This window comes from Panulirus ornatus, chromosome 2 (genome assembly GCF_036320965.1).
Source record: "Panulirus ornatus isolate Po-2019 chromosome 2, ASM3632096v1, whole genome shotgun sequence".
NCBI lineage: Eukaryota > Metazoa > Arthropoda > Malacostraca > Decapoda > Palinuridae > Panulirus > Panulirus ornatus.
In genome coordinates, this window is record NC_092225.1 from 6,812,341 (window position 1) to 6,828,347 (window position 16,007).

Below are 16,007 nucleotides of genomic sequence, written 5' to 3' on the forward strand. Positions count from 1 at the left end.
CTGACACTCGTCCCAGGCCTCTATATCCTACACTGCCTGACCGTCTTCAAAAGCCTCTCTCTCCTGTCCTGCTTCACTCTCGTCCCAAGCTATTCTCCCGTGTCCTCCCTGACTCTAGTCCCAACCCTCTCTCTCATTTCCTGTCTGACTCTCGTCACATGCCTCACTCTTCTGTCCTGCCTAACTCTCGTCCCATGCCTCTCTCTCCTGTCGTGCCTGACTCTCTTCTAAAGCCTCTCTATCATGTCCTGCCTGACTGTCGTACGAAGCGTATCTCTCTTGTCCTGCTTGACTCTCGTACCAACCTCTCTCTCTCATACCAAGCCTGATTCTCGTACCAAGCTCTCTTTCCAGGCCTGCCTGACTCTCGTCCCTTGAATCTCTCCCCTGTCATTCTTGACTCTCGTCCCAAGCTTCTCTCTTCTGTCCTGCCTGACTCCCCTCCAAAGCCTCTCTCTCCTGTCCTGCCCTACTCTCGTCCCAAGAATCTCTCTCTTGTCCTGCCTGACTCTCGTCCGAAGCCTCTATGTCCTCTCCCGTCTGACTCTCGTCCCAAGCCTCTCTCTCCTGTCCTGCCTGACTTCTGTCCCAAGCTTCTCTCTCTTGTACTTCTTGACTCTCCTCCTAAGCCTCTTTCTCCTACTTGCCTGACTCTCGTCCATAGATCTTCTCTCCTACCCTGCTTGACTCTCGTCCCAAGCCTCTCTCTCCTGTCCTGCCTGACTCTTGTCCCAAGTCTCTCTCTCTCCTGTCCTGCTTGACTGTCATCGCAAGCCTCTCTCTCCTGTCCTGCCTCACTCTCGTCCTAACTCCCTCTCTCCTACCCTGCCTGACTCTCGTCCAAAGCCTCTCCCCTATCGAGCCTGACACTTGTCCCAAGCCTCTCTCCTGAAGAGCCTGACTCTCGACCCAAGCCTCTCTCTCCTGTCCTGCATGACTCTTGTCCCAAGCCTCTCTCTCCCGTCCTGCCTGACTCTCGTCCCATTCCTCTCTCTCCGTTCCTGCTTGACTCTCGTCCCAAGCATCTCTCTCCTATCCAGCCTGACTCTCGTCCGAAACATCTCTCTCCTGTCCTGCCTGACTCTCGTCCCAAGTCTCTGTCTCCTATCCTGCCTGACTATCGTCCCAAGCCTCTCTCTCCTGTCGTACCAGACTCTCGTCCCAAGCCTCTCTCTCCTGTCCAGTATGACTCTCGTCCCAAGCGCCTCTCTCCTCTCCTGCCTAACTGTCTTCCCAAGCCTCCCTCTCCTGTCCTGACTGACTCACCTCAAGCCTCTCTCTCCTCTCATATCTGTCACTCGTATTAACCCTCTATCTCCTGTCCTTCCTGACTCTCGTCACAGGCCTCTTTCTCCTGTCCTGCATAAATCTCGTCCCAAGCCTCTCTCTCCTGTCCAGCCTGACTCTCGTCACAAGACTCTCTTTCCTGTCCTGCCTGACTCACGTCAAAAACCCCTCTCTCCTACCCTGCATGATTCTCGCACCAAGCCTCTCTCTCCTGTCCTGCCTGACTTTCATCCAACCTACCTCTCTCCTGCCCTGCTTCGCTCTCGTCCGAAGCCTCTCTCATGTCGAGCCTGACTCTAGTCCCAAGACTCTCTCTCCTATCCTGCCTGATTCTCGTCCCAAGCCTCTCTTTCCTGTCCCGCCTGACATTCGTTCCAGGACTCTATCTCATGTCCTGCCTGACTCTCGTCCTAACAATCTCTCTTCTATCCTGCCTGACTCTCGTCCCAGGCTGCTATTTCCTACACTGCCTGACCGTCTTCAAAAGCCTCTCTCTCCTGTCCTGCCTGACTCTCTCGTCAAGCCTCTCTCTCCTGTCCTGCTTCACTCTCGTCCCAAGTTATTCTCCCCTGTCCCGCCTGACTCTAGTCCCAACTCTCTCCCTCCTTTCCTGTCTGACTCTCGTCCCATGCCTCACTCTTCTGTCCTGCCTAACTCTAGTCCCATGCCTCTCTCTCCTGCCCTGCCTGACTCTCTTCCAAAGTCTCTCTATCATGTCCTGCCTGACTGTCGTACCAAGCCTATCTCACTTGTCCTGCTTGAATCTCGTCCCAACCCCTCTCTCTCCTACCAAGCCTGACTCTCGTCCCAAGCTCTCTTTCCAGGCCTGCCTGACTCTTTTCCCATGAATCTTTCTCCTGTCATTCCTGACTCTCGTCCCAAGCTTCTCTCTCCTGACCTGCCTGACTCTCCTCCCAAGCCTTTCTCTCCTGTCCTGCATGACTCTCGTCCCAAAACTCTCTCTCTTGTCCTGCCTGACTCTCGTCCGAAGCCTCTATCTCCTCTCCCGTCTGACTCTCGTCTCAAGCCTCTCTCTCCTGTCCTGCCTGACTCCTATCCCAAGCTTCTCTCTCTTGTCCTTCTTGACTCTCATCCTAAGCCTCTTTCTCCTACTTGCCTGACTCTCGTCCATAGATCTTATCTCCTACCCTGCCTGACTCTCGTCCCAAGCTTCTCTCTCCTGTCCTGCCTCAGTCTCGTCCTAACTCCCTCTCTCCTACCCTGCCTGACTCTCGCCCCAAGCCTCTCTCCTATCGAGCCTGACTCTCGTCCCAAGCCTCTCTCCTGAAGAACCTGACTCTCGTCCCAAGCCTCTCTCTCCTGTCCTGCATGACTCTTGTCCCAAGCCTCTCTCTCCTGTCCTGCCTGACTCTCGTCCCATACCTCTCTCTCCGGTCCTGCCTGACTCTTGCCCCAAGCCCCAAGCATCTCTCTCCTATCCAGCCTGACTCTCGTCCCAAACCTATCTTTCCTGTCCTTCCTGACACTCGTCCCATGACTCTATATCCTGTCCTGCCTGACTCTCGTCATAACCCTCTCTCTCCTATCCTGCCTGACTCTCGTCCCAAGCTTCTCTCTCCTACCCTGCCTGACCGTCGTCCGAAGCCTCTCTCTCCTGTCCTGGCTGACTCTCTCGTCAAGCCTTTCTCTGATGTCCTGCCTGACTCTCGTCCCAAGCTTTTCTCCCCTATCCTGCTTGACACTATTCATTGCCTCTCTCTCCTGTCCTGCCTGTCTCTCATCCCATTCCTCTCTCTTTTGTCCCGCCTGACTCTCGTCCCATGCCTCTCTCCCCTGTACTGCCTGACTCTCGTCTCAAGCCTCACCCTCCTGTCCTGCCTGACTGTCGTCCTAAGCCTATCTCTCTTGTCCTGCTTGACTGTCGTTCCAAGACGCTCTCTTCTACCCAGCCTGACTCTCGTCCCAAGCTCTCTTTCTAGGGCTGCCTGACTCTCGTCCCATGACTCTCTCTCCTGTCATGCCTGACTTTCGTCCAAGCTTCTCTCTCTCCTCTCTTGCGTGACTCTAGTCCCAGTACTCTCTCTCCTGTCCTGCATGACTCTCGTTCCAAGCCTCTCTCTCCTGTCCTGACTGACTCTCGTCCAAAGCTTCTCTCTACTGTAATGCAGGACCATCGTCACCAGCCTATCTCTCTCCTGTCCTGCCTGACTCTCGTCCCAAGCCTCTCTCTCCTGTCCTGCTTCAATTTCGATCCCCTGCCTCACTCTCTTATCCTGATTGACACGGTCCAAAGCCTCTCTCCCCTCTCCTGCCTGACTCTCGTCCCATTCTTTCTCCTGGCCTGCCTGACTCTCCTCCCAAGCCTCTCTCTCTTGTCCTCCCTGACTCTCGTCCCAGGCCTCTCTCTCGTGTCCTGCCTGACTCTCCTCCCAAGTCTCTCTCTCCTTTCCTGCCTGATTTTCCTCCCAAGCCTCTCTCTCCTGTCCTGCCTGACTCCTGTCCCAAGCTTTTCTCTCTTGTCCTTCTTGGCTCTCGTCTCAAGCCTCTATCTCCTATTAGACTGAATCTCGTCCATAGCCCTTCTCTCCTACCCTGTCTGACTCTCTCCCAAGACTCTCTCTCCTGTCCTGCCTGACTCTCGTCCCAAGGGTCTCTCTCCTCTCCTGCCTGACTCTCGTCCCAGTCCTCTCTATCCTGTTCTGACTGACTCTCCTCCCAAGTCTGTATGTCCTAATTACTTAACTCTAACTCCAAGCCCCTCTCTCCGACCCTTCGTGACTCTCGTCCCAAGCCTCTCTCCCCTGTCCTGCATGACTGTCTTCAGAAGCCTCTCTCTCTTGTCCTGCCTGACTCTCGTCCCAAGCATCTATCTCCTCTCTTGCCTGACTCTCGTCCCAAGTCTCTCTCTCCTGTCCTGCCTGGCTCTTTTCCAAAGCCTCTCTCTCCTCTCCTGCCTGACTCTCGTCCCAAACCTCTCTCTCTGGTCCTGCCTAAATCTCGTCTCTCTCCTGTCCTGCATGACTCTCGTTCCAAGCCTCTCTTTCCTGTCCTGCCTGACACTCGTTCCAGGACTCTATCTCCTCTACTGTCTAACTCTCGTCCTAACACTCTCTCCTGTACTGCCTGACTATCGTCCCAAGCCTCTCTCTCCTGTCCTGCCTGACTCTAGTCCCAAGCTTCTCTCTCCTGTCCTGGCTGACTCTCGTCCCAAGCTTTTCTCTCCTATCTTGCCTGACACTAGTCCCAAGCCTCTGTCTCTTGACCTGCCTGACTGTAGTCCCAAGCCTCTTACTCCTGTCTTGCCTGACTCTCGTCCCACACCTCCCTCTCTTGTCCTGGCTGACTTTCGTCCCCAGCCTCTCTTTTCTGTCCTGCCTGACTCTCGTCCCAAGCCTCTTTCTCCTACATACCTGACTCTCGTCCCAAGCCCTTTTCTCTTACCCTGCCTGACACTCGACCCAAGCCTCTCTCTCCTGTCCTGCCTGACTCTCGTCCCAAGCCTCCCTCTCCTCTCCTGCCTGACTGTTGTCCTAAGCCTTTATCTCCTGTCCTGCCTGACACTCTGCCCAAGCGTCTGTCTCCTCTCTTGCCTGAATCTTGTCCCAAGTCTCTCTCTCCCGTCCTTCCTGACTCTCGTCTCAAGAATCTCTCTTCTGTCCTCCCTGACTCTCATCCTAAGCCTCTTTCTCCTGTCCTGCGTGACTGTCATCCCAAGCCTCTCTCTCCTGTCCTTCCTGACTTTCATCCCAAATTTCTCTCTCCTCTCCTGCCTGATTCATGTCCGAAGCCTCTCTCTCCTTTCGTGCCTGACTCTCTCCTCAAGCGTCTCTCTCCTATCCTGCCTGTCTCTCGTCCCAAATCTCTCTCTCCTGTCCTGCCTGACTATCGTCCCAAGACTTTCTCGCCTGTCCTGCCTGACTCTCTTCCCAAGGCTCTCTCTCCTGTCCTGACTGACTCTCGTCCCAAGCTTTTCTTTCCTATCTTGCCTGACACTAGTCCTAGGCTCTATATCCTGTCCTGCCTGACTCTCGTCCGAAGACTCTCTCTCGTGTCCTGCCTGCCTCTCGTCCGAAACCTCCCTCTCCTGTTCTGCCTGACTCTCCTCCCAAGCCTCTCTCTCTTGTCCTGCCTAACTCTCGTCCCAAGCGTCTTACTTCTGTCTAACCTGACTCTCGTCACAAACCTCCCTCTCTTGTCCTGGCTGACTCTCGTCCCCAGCATCTCCCTGCTGTCCTGCCTGAATCTCGTCCCATGCCTCTCTCTACTGTCCTGCCTGACTCTCGTCCCAAGCCCTTCTCTCCACCCTTGCCTGACTCTCGTCCCAAGCCTATTTCTCCTGCCATACCTGACTCTCGTCTCAAGCCATTCTCTCCTGTCCTGTCTGATTCTAGTCCCAAATCTCTCTCTCCTGTCCTGCCTGACTCTGGTCCAATACCTCGCTCTCCTGTTCTGCCTGACTCTCGTCCAAAGCCTCTATCTCTTGTCCTGCTTGACTCTCGTCCCAAGCCACTCTCTCCTGTCCTGCCTGACTCTTGTCCCAAGTGTCTCTCTCCTGTCCTGCCTGACTATCGTCCAAAGCCTCTATCTCCTGTCGTGCCAGACTCTCGTCCCAAGCCTCTCTCTCCTGTCCAGTCTGATTCTTTTCCAAAACCCCTCTCTCCTCTCATGCCTGACTGTCGTCCCAAGCATCTCTCTCCTGTCCTGACTGACTCACCTCAAGCCTCTCTCTCCTATCATGCCTGACTCTCGTACCAACCCTGTATCTTCTGTCCTACCTAACTCTCGTATCAGGGCTCTTTCTCCTGTCCTGCAAAACTCTCGTCCTAAGCCTTTCTCTCCTGTCCAGCCTGGCTCTCGTCCCAAGACTCTCCCTCCTGTCCTGCCTGACTCACGTCAAAAACCCCTCTCTCCTACCCTCCATTATTCTCGTACCAAGCCTCTCTCTCCTTTCCTGTCTGACTCTCATCCCAGCTCCCTCTTTCCTACCCTGCTTGACTATCGTCCGAAGCCTCTCCCATGTCGAGCCTGACTCTCGTCCCAAGCCTCTCTCTCCGGTCCTGCCTGACTCTCGTCCCAAGCCTCTCTCTCCTGTATTGCCTGACTCTCGTCCCAAGCCTCTCTTTCCTGCTCTGCATGACATTCGTTTCAGGGCTCTATCTCTTGTCCTCCCTGACTCTCGTCCTAACACTCTCTCTCCTGTCTTGCCTGACTCTCGGTCCAAGCCTCTCTCTCCTACACTGCCTGACCGTCGTCAAAAGAATCTCTCTCCTATCCTGCCTGACTCGCTCGTCAAGCCTCTCTCTCTCTCCTGTCCTGCTTGACTCTCGTCCCAAGCTATTCTCCCCTGTCCTGCCCGACTCTTGTCCCAATCCTCTCTCCTTTCCAACCAGACTCTCGTCCCATCCCTCTCTCTTCTGTCCTGCCTAACTCTCGTCCCAACCCCCTATCTCCCACTGAGCCTGACTCTCGTCCCAAGCTCTCTTTCCAGGCCTGCCTGACTCTCGTCCCATGAATCTCTCTCCTGTCATTCATGACTCTCGTCCCAAGCTTCTCTCTCCTGTCCTACCTGACTCTCCTCCCAAGCCTCTCTCTCCTGTCTTGCATGACTCTCGTCCGAAGCCTCTATCTCCTCTCCCGTCTGACTCTCGTCCCAAGCCTCTCTCCCCTGTCCTGCCTGACTCCTGTCCCGAGCTTCTCTCTCTTGTCCTTCTTGACTCTCCTCCTAAGCCTCTTTCTCCTACTTGCCTGACTCTTGCCCATATATCTTCTCTCTAACACTGCCTAACTCTCGTCTAAAGTCTCTCTCTCCTGTCCTGCCTGACTCTCGTCCCAAGCCTCCCTCTCCTGTCCTGCCTGACTCTCGTCCTAAGCCAATCTTTCCTGTACTGCCTGAATATTGACGGAAGCCCCTCTCTCCTACCCTACATGATTCTCGTTCCAAGGCTCTCTGTTCTTTCCTGCCTTTCTCTTGTCCCAAGCCCCTCTCTCCTACCATGCCTGACTCTCGTCCAAAGCCCCTCTCTTGTCGAATTTGACTCTCGTCCCAAGCCATTCTCTCCTCTCCTGACTGACTCTCGTCCTAGTCCTATCTCTCCTGTCCTGACTGACTCTCGTCCCAAGCCTGTCTCTCCTAATTGCCTGACTCTCGTTCCAAGCCCTTCTCTCCCAACCTTTCTGACTCTCGTCCCAAGCCTCTCTCTCCTGTCCTGCCTGTCTGTCGTCCGAAGAATCTCTCTCCTGTCCTGCCTTACTCTCGTCCCAAGCGTCTACATCCTCTCTTGCCTGACACTCGTTCCAAGCCTATTTCTCCTGTCCTGCCTGACTGTCATCCCAAGCATCTCTATCCTGTCCTGCCTGATTCTTATTCCAAACCTGTGTCTTCTCTCCTGCCTGACTCTCGTCCCAAGCCTCTCTATCCTGCCGTGCCTGACTCTCTCCTCATGGCTCTCACTCCTATCCTGCCTGACTCTGGTCCCAAGTCTCTATCTCCTTTCCTGCTTGACTATCATCCCAAGAATATCTCTCCTGTCCTGCCTCACTCTCGTCCTAACTGCCTCTCTCCTACCCTCTATGACTCTCGTCCCAAGCCTCTCTCCTGTCGAGCCTGACTCTCGTCCCAAGTCTCTCTCTCTTGTCCCGCATGACTCTTTTCCCAAATCTCTCTCTCCTGTCCTGACTGACTGTCGTCCTAAACCTATCTCTACGGTTCTGCCTGACTCTCGTCCCAAGCCTCTCTCTCCTATCCAGCCTGACTCTCGTCCCAAGCCTCTCTTTCCTGTCCTGCCTGACACTCGTCCCATGACTCTATCTCCTGTCCTGCCTGACTCTCGTCCTAACCCTCTCTCTTCTGTCCTGCCTGGCTCTCGTCCAAAGCATCTCTCTCCTACCCTGCCTGACCGTCGTCCCATGCCTCTCTCTTCTGTCCTGCCTAACTCTCGTCACAGCCCCCTATCTCCCACCAAGCCTGACTCTCGTCCCAAGCTCTCTTTCCAGGCCTGCCTGACTCTCGTCCCATGAATCTCTCTCCTGTCATTCATGACTCTCGTCCCAAGCTTCTCTCTCCTGTCCTACCTGACTCTCCTCCCAAGACTCTCTCTCCTGTCCTGCCTGACTCTCGTCCGAAGCCTCTATCTCCTCTGCCGTCTGACTCTCGTCCCAAGCCTCTCTCCTGTCGAGCCTGACTCTCGTCCCAAGCCTCTCTATCCTATCCTGCCTGACTCTCGTCCCAAACCTCTCTCTACGGTCCTGCCTGACTCTCGTCCCAAGCCTCTCTCTCCTATCCAGCCTGACTCTCGTCCCAAGCCTCTCTTTCCTGTCCTGCCTAACACTCGTCCCATGATTCTATCTCCTGTCCTGCCTGACTCTCGCCCTAACCCTCTCTCTTCTGTCGTGCCTGGCTCTCGTCCAAAGCATCTCTCTCCTAACCTGCCTGACCGTCGTCCCAAGCCTCTCCCTCCTGTCCTGGCTGACTCTCTCGTCAAGCCTCTCTCTGATGTCCTGCCTGACTCTCGTTCCAAGCTTTTCTCCCCTGTCCACCATGACTCTAGTCCAAAGCCTCTCTCTCCTGTCCTGCTTGACTCTCGTCCGAAGCCTCTCTCATGTCGAGCCTAACTCTCGTCTCAAGCCTCTATCTCCGGTCCTGCCTGACTCTCGTCCCAAGCCTCTCTCTCCTGTCCTGCCTGACTCTCATCCCAAGCTTCTCTTTCCTGCCCTGCTTGACAATCGTTTCAGGACTCTATCTCTTGTCCTGCCTGACTCTCGTCCTAACACTCTCCCTCCTGTCCTGCCTGACTCTCGTCCCAAGCCTCTCTCTCCTACACTGCCTGACCGTCGTCAAAAGCCTCTCTCTCCTGTCCTGCCTGACTCGCTTGTCAAGCATCTCTCTCCTGTACTGCTTGACTCTCGTTGGAAGCTATTTTCACCTGTCCTGCGTGACTCTTTTCCCAATCCTCTCTCTCCTTTCCTGCCTGACTCTCGTCCCATGCCTCTTTCTTCTGTCCTGCCTAACTCTCGTCCCAACCCCCTTTCTCCTACCAAGCCTGACTCTCGTCCCAAGCTCTCTTTCCAGGCCTGCCTAACTCTCGTCCCATGAATCTCTCTCCTGTCATTCATGACTCTCTTCCCAAGCCTCTCTCTCCTGTCCTACCTGACTCTCCTCCCAAGCCTCTCTCTCCTGTCCTGCCTGACTCTCGTCCGAAGCCTCTATCTCCTCTCCCGTCTCTCTCGTCCCAAGCCTCTCTCCCATGTCCTGACTGATTCCTGTCCCAAGCTTCTCTCTCTTGTCCTTCTTGACTCTCCTCCCAAGCCTCTTTCTCCTAATTGCCTGACTCTCATCCATAGATCTTCTCTCCAACCCTGCCTGACTCTCGTCCCAAGCCTCTCTCTCCTGTCCTGCCTGACTCTCGTCCCAAGCCTCCTTCTCCTGTCCTGCCTGACTCTCGTCCCAAGCCAATCTCTCGTGTACTGCCTGAATATTGTCGGAAGCCCCTCTCTCCTACCCTACATGATTCTCGTTCCAAGCCTCTCTGTTCTTTTCTGCCTTACTCTCGTCCCAAGCCCCTCTCTCCTACCATGCCTGACTCTCGTACCAAGCCTCTCTCTTGTCGAATTTGACTCTCGTCCCAGGTCATTCTCTCCTCTCATGGCTGACTCTCGTCCCAGTCCTATCTCTCCTGTCCCGACTGACTCTCGTCCTAAGACTGTCTCTCCTAATTGACTGACTCTGGTTCCAAGCCCTTCTCTCCTACCCTTTCTGACTCTCGTCCCAAGCCTCTCTCTCCTGTCCTGCCTCTCTGTCGTCCGAATAATGTCTCTCCTGTCCTGCCTGACTCTCGTCCCATGCGTCTATCTCCTCTCTCGCCTGACACTCGTCCAAAGTCTCTCTCTCCGGTCCTGCCTGACTCTCGTCCCAAGCCTCTTTCTCCTGTCCTCCCTGCCTCTCGTCCCAAGCCTACTTCTCCTGTCCTGCCTGACTGTCATCACAAGACTCTCTATCCTGTCCTGCCTGATTCTTGTTCCAAACCTGTGTCTTCTCTCCTGCCTGACTTTCGTCCCAAGTCTCTATCTCCTTTCCTGCTTGACTGTCTTCCCAAGAATCTCTCTCCTGTCCTGCATCACTCTCGTTCTAACTCCCTTTCTCCTACCCTGCTTGACTTTCGTGCCAAGCCTCTCTCCTGTCGAGCCTGACTCTCGTCCCAAGCCTCTCTCTCCTGTTCTGCATGACTCTTTTCCCAAGCCTCTTTCTCCTGTCCTGCCTGGCTGTCGTCCCAAACCTCTCTCTACGGTCCTGCCTGACTCTCGTCCCAAGCATCTCTCTCCTATCAAGCCTTACTCTCGTTCCAAGCCTCTCTTTCCTGTCCTGCCTGACACTCTTCCCATGACTCTATCTCCTGTCCTGCCTGACTCTCGCCCTAATCCTCTCTCTTCTGTCCTGCCTGGCTCTCGTCCAAAGCATCTCTCTCCTACCCTGCCTGACCGTCGTCCCAAGCCTCTCTCTCCTGTCATGACTGAATCTCTCGTCAAGCCTCTCTCTGATGTCCTGCCTGACTCTCCTCCCAACCTTTTCTCCCCTGTCCTGCCTGACTCTAGTCCAAAGCCTCTCTCTCCTGTCCTGCCTGACTGTCGTCCCAACCTCTCTCTTCTGTCCTGCCCGACTCTCGTCGCAACCATTTCTCTCCTGTACTGCCTGACTCTCGTCCCAAGACTCTCCCTTCTGTCCTGACTGACTGTAGTCCCAACCCTTTCTCTCTTGTCCTGCTTGACTCTCGTCCCAACCTCCTCTCTCCTACCCAGCCTGCCTCTCGTCCCAAGCTCTCTTTCCATGGCTACTTGACTCTCGTCCCATGACTCTCTTGTCATGCCTGACTTTCGTCGCAAGCTTCTCTCTCCTGTTCTGCATAACTCTGGTCCCAGTCCTCTCTCTCCTGTCCTGCATGACTCTCGTTTCAAGCATCTCTCTCCTGTCCTGACTGACTCTCGTCCAAAGCCTCTCTCTCCTGCAAAGCCTGACCCTCATACCCAGCCTCTCTCTCCTGTCCTGCCTGACTCTCGTCCCAAGTCTCTCTCTCCTGTCCTGCCGATTCTCGTCCAATACCTCGCTCTCATGTTCTGCCTGACTCTCGTCCCAAGCCTCTCTCTCTTGTCCTGCTTGACTCTCGTCCCAAGCCTCTCTCTCCTGTCCTGCATGACTCTCGTCCCATGTCTCTCTCTCATGTCCTGCCTGACAATCGTCCCAAGCCTCTCTCTCCGGCCATGTCACACTCTCGTCCCAAGTCTCTCTCTCCTGTCCTGCCTGACTATCGTCCAAAGCCTCTCTCTCCTGTCGTGACAGACTCTCGTTCCAAGCCTCTCTCTCCTGTCCAGTCTGACACTAGTCCCAAGCCCCACTCTCCTCTCATGCCTGACTGTCGTCCCAAGCATCTATGTCCTGTCCTGACTGACTCACCTCAAGCCTCTATCTCCTCTCATGCCTGACTCTCGTACCCACCCTCTATCTACTGTCCTTCCTAACTCTCGTATCAGGCCTCTTTCTCCTGTCCTGCAAAACTCTCGTCCCAAGCCTCTCTCTCCTGTCCAGCCTGGCTCTCGTCCCATGACTCTCCCTCCTGTCCTGCCTGACTCACGTCAAAAACCCCTCTCTCCTACCCTCTATTATTATCGTACCAATCCTCTATCTCCTGTCCTGTCTGACTCTCATCCCAACTCCCTCTCTCCTACCCTGCTTGACTCTCGTCCGAAGCCACTCTCATGTGGAGCCTGACTCTCGTCTCAAGCCTCACTCTCCGGTCCTGCCTGACTCTCGTCCCAAGCCTCTCTCTCCTGTTCTGCCTGACTCTCGTCCCAAGTCTCTCTTTCCTGCCCTGCCTGACATTCGTTTTAGGACTCTATATCTTGTCCTGCCTGACTCTCGTCCTAGCACTCTCCCTCCTGTCCTGCCTGACTCTCGTCCCAAGCCTCTCTCTCCTACACTGCCTGACCGTCGTCAAAAGACTCTCTCTCCTGTCCTGCCTGACTCGCTCGTCAAGCCTCTGTCTCCTGTATTGCTTGACTCTCGTCCCAAGCTATTCTCCCCTGTCCTGCGTGACTCTTGTCCCAATCCTCTCTCTCCTTTCCTGTCTGACTCTCGTCCCAAGCCTCTCTCTCCTGTACTGCCTGACTGTCGTCCCAACCTCTCTCTTCTGTCCTGCCCGACTCTCGTCGCAACCATTTCTCTCCTGTACTGCCTGATTCTCGTCCCAAGACTCTCCCTTCTGTCCTGACTGACTGTAGTCCCAACCCTTTCTCTCTTGTCCTGCTTGACTCTCCTCCCAACCTCCTCTCTCCTACCCAGCCTGCCTCTCGTCCCAAGCTCTCTTTCCATGGCTACTTGACTCTCGTCCCATGACTCTCTTGTCATGCCTGACTTTCGTCCCAAGCTTCTCTCTCCTGTTCTGCATAACTCTGGTCCCAGTCCTCTCTCTCCTGTCCTGCATGACTCTCGTTTCAAGCATCTCTCTCCTGTCCTGACTGACTCTCGTCCAAAGCCTCTCTCTCCTGCAAAGCCTGACCCTCATACCCAGCCTCTCTCTCCTGTCCTGCCTGACTCTCGTCCCAAGTCTCTCTCTCCTGTCCTGCCGACTCTCGTCCAATACCTCGCTCTCATGTTCTGCTTGACTCTCGTCCCAAGCCTCTCTCTCCTGTCCTGCTTGACTCTCGTCCCAAGCCTCTCTCTCCTGTCCTGCATGACTCTCGTCCCATGTCTCTCTCTCATGTCCTGCCTGACAATCGTCCCAAGCCTCTCTCTCCGGCCATGTCACACTCTCGTCCCAAGTCTCTCTCTCCTGTCCTGCCGATTCTCGTCCAATACCTCGCTCTCATGTTCTGCCTGACTCTCGTCCCAAGCCTCTCTCTCTTGTCCTGCTTGACTCTCGTCCCAAGCCTCTCTCTCCTGTCCTGCATGACTCTCGTCCCATGTCTCTCTCTCATGTCCTGCCTGACAATCGTCCCAAGCCTCTCTCTCCGGCCATGTCACACTCTCGTCCCAAGTCTCTCTCTCCTGTCCTGCCTGACTATCGTCCAAAGCCTCTCTCTCCTGTCGTGACAGACTCTCGTTCCAAGCCTCTCTCTCCTGTCCAGTCTGACACTAGTCCCAAGCCCCACTCTCCTCTCATGCCTGACTGTCGTCCCAAGCATCTATGTCCTGTCCTGACTGACTCACCTCAAGCCTCTATCTCCTCTCATGCCTGACTCTCGTACCCACCCTCTATCTACTGTCCTTCCTAACTCTCGTATCAGGCCTCTTTCTCCTGTCCTGCAAAACTCTCGTCCCAAGCCTCTCTCTCCTGTCCAGCCTGGCTCTCGTCCCATGACTCTCCCTCCTGTCCTGCCTGACTCACGTCAAAAACCCCTCTCTCCTACCCTCTATTATTATCGTACCAATCCTCTATCTCCTGTCCTGTCTGACTCTCATCCCAACTCCCTCTCTCCTACCCTGCTTGACTCTCGTCCGAAGCCACTCTCATGTGGAGCCTGACTCTCGTCTCAAGCCTCACTCTCCGGTCCTGCCTGACTCTCGTCCCAAGCCTCTCTCTCCTGTTCTGCCTGACTCTCGTCCCAAGTCTCTCTTTCCTGCCCTGCCTGACATTCGTTTTAGGACTCTATCTCTTGTCCTGCCTGACTCTCGTCCTAGCACTCTCCCTCCTGTCCTGCCTGACTCTCGTCCCAAGCCTCTCTCTCCTACACTGCCTGACCGTCGTCAAAAGACTCTCTCTCCTGTCCTGCCTGACTCGCTCGTCAAGCCTCTGTCTCCTGCATTGCTTGACTCTCGTCCCAAGCTATTCTCCCCTGTCCTGCGTGACTCTTGTCCCAATCCTCTCTCTCCTTTCCTGTCTGACTCTCGTCCCAAGCCTCTCTCTCCTGTACTGCCTGACTGTCGTCCCAACCTCTCTCTTCTGTCCTGCCCGACTCTCGTCGCAACCATTTCTCTCCTGTACTGCCTGATTCTCGTCCCAAGACTCTCCCTTCTGTCCTGACTGACTGTAGTCCCAACCCTTTCTCTCTTGTCCTGCTTGACTCTCCTCCCAACCTCCTCTCTCCTACCCAGCCTGCCTCTCGTCCCAAGCTCTCTTTCCATGGCTACTTGACTCTCGTCCCATGACTCTCTTGTCATGCCTGACTTTCGTCCCAAGCTTCTCTCTCCTGTTCTGCATAACTCTGGTCCCAGTCCTCTCTCTCCTGTCCTGCATGACTCTCGTTTCAAGCATCTCTCTCCTGTCCTGACTGACTCTCGTCCAAAGCCTCTCTCTCCTGCAAAGCCTGACCCTCATACCCAGCCTCTCTCTCCTGTCCTGCCTGACTCTCGTCCCAAGTCTCTCTCTCCTGTCCTGCCGACTCTCGTCCAATACCTCGCTCTCATGTTCTGCTTGACTCTCGTCCCAAGCCTCTCTCTCCTGTCCTGCTTGACTCTCGTCCCAAGCCTCTCTCTCCTGTCCTGCATGACTCTCGTCCCATGTCTCTCTCTCATGTCTCGCCTGACAATCGTCCCAAGCCTCTCTCTCCGGCCATGTCACACTCTCGTCCCAAGTCTCTCTCTCCTGTCCTGCCGACTCTCGTCCAATACCTCGCTCTCATGTTCTGCCTGACTCTCGTCCCAAGCCTCTCTCTCTTGTCCTGCTTGACTCTCGTCCCAAGCCTCTCTCTCCTGTCCTGCATGACTCTCGTCCCATGTCTCTCTCTCATGTCCTGCCTGACAATCGTCCCAAGCCTCTCTCTCCGGCCATGTCACACTCTCGTCCCAAGTCTCTCTCTCCTGTCCTGCCTGACTATCGTCCAAAGCCTCTCTCTCCTGTCGTGACAGACTCTCGTTCCAAGCCTCTCTCTCCTGTCCAGTCTGACACTAGTCCCAAGCCCCACTCTCCTCTCATGCCTGACTGTCGTCCCAAGCATCTATGTCCTGTCCTGACTGACTCACCTCAAGCCTCTATCTCCTCTCATGCCTGACTCTCGTACCCACCCTCTATCTACTGTCCTTCCTAACTCTCGTATCAGGCCTCTTTCTCCTGTCCTGCAAAACTCTCGTCCCAAGCCTCTCTCTCCTGTCCAGCCTGGCTCTCGTCCCATGACTCTCCCTCCTGTCCTGCCTGACTCACGTCAAAAACCCCTCTCTCCTACCCTCTATTATTATCGTACCAATCCTCTATCTCCTGTCCTGTCTGACTCTCATCCCAACTCCCTCTCTCCTACCCTGCTTGACTCTCGTCCGAAGCCACTCTCATGTGGAGCCTGACTCTCGTCTGCAAGCCTCACTCTCCGGTCCTGCCTGACTCTCGTCCCAAGCCTCTCTCTCCTGTTCTGCCTGACTCTCGTCCCAAGTCTCTCTTTCCTGCCCTGCCTGACATTCGTTTTAGGACTCTATCTCTTGTCCTGCCTGACTCTCGTCCTAGCACTCTCCCTCCTGTCCTGCCTGACTCTCGTCCCAAGCCTCTCTCTCCTACACTGCCTGACCGTCGTCAAAAGACTCTCTCTCCTGTCCTGCCTGACTCGCTCGTCAAGCCTCTGTCTCCTGCATTGCTTGACTCTCGTCCCAAGCTATTCTCCCCTGTCCTGCGTGACTCTTGTCCCAATCCTCTCTCTCCTTTCCTGTCTGACTCTCGTCCCAAGCCTCTCTCTCCTGTACTGCCTGACTGTCGTCCCAACCTCTCTCTTCTGTCCTGCCCGACTCTCGTCGCAACCATTTCTCTCCTGTACTGCCTGATTCTCGTCCCAAGACTCTCCCTTCTGTC